A 937-nucleotide genomic window follows, 5' to 3' on the forward strand; every position below is an offset into this window, starting at 1 on the left:
TTGCCTGAGGAACCCTCAGTCAAATGAGGAGAAACAGTTCCCTAGGGGGATCCTCTTTGATGATGAATACATAGTTCTTGTCCCAGGAAGACTTCCTTCTGATGAGGTAGACTCAGCTTATCCCAAGAGAGTTTCCAGTCAAATAGGGGGTACAGTCCTTGGTCTCCAGAAATTCTCAGGCTGACTCAGCTCTTGCCCTAGGAGAAGGTCTGGTGGGGGATATATAGAATCCATCTTCAGGGAGTTCCCAGTCAGATGGGAGAGGAAGACTGTGAATATGCCCATTTGCTACAAATAGGGAGGAACGAGAGAAGACACGCAGATCAAAACAGGACCTTCTGACATGAAACTGAGTTAGCAAGTCTACTGGTCTTTCTGAAAAGCAAGGACATTTTCAACAAGTGAATCCCAGAAAGGTAGTAAAATTGTGGACAAGTAGAAAAGGGGAAGGAACTTTCGTCCCTCTTCTTCCTCCTCCTCCCTCCAGAAGGGCGTTTCTGGAAGTCTCCAGTTCCTATGGGACCTGGGCAGCTGCTCTGCAGGTCTAAGACTGTCAGCCCCTCAGCTGTCACTCTGCTCCCAAAATAGCAGTGGTTGGGGAGAGGGAGAAGAGGTTGTTTATCTGGGATGGAGGTGGAGTAGGCGCGCTATAGCTGTGCCTAGAGAGGGAGTTCTGCTGGGGGCTTCCCGTCCCTTCTGGTTCTTTCTCTCCTTCTTTGGAATATGAGTTTCTGAGCCCCCAGGACTGCCCTGAGTGGTGTGCCAGGGCAGAGGTTAGTCAGCATTTCCACGTGGTCCTGACTATCCAGTCTGGGGAGGGGGAGGGCTCTGAGTATCAATGACAGGCTCCAGGGGCACCTGCCCCTGTGGCCAAATATGGTCTGGAGCCACTGGCAGGGGCGATAAAGCCTCCTGGGTGAGAGCTGGGAGGGGCAGA

This window comes from Rousettus aegyptiacus, unplaced genomic scaffold (genome assembly GCF_014176215.1).
Source record: "Rousettus aegyptiacus isolate mRouAeg1 unplaced genomic scaffold, mRouAeg1.p scaffold_m13_p_6, whole genome shotgun sequence".
NCBI classification, from domain to species: Eukaryota; Metazoa; Chordata; class Mammalia; order Chiroptera; family Pteropodidae; genus Rousettus; species Rousettus aegyptiacus.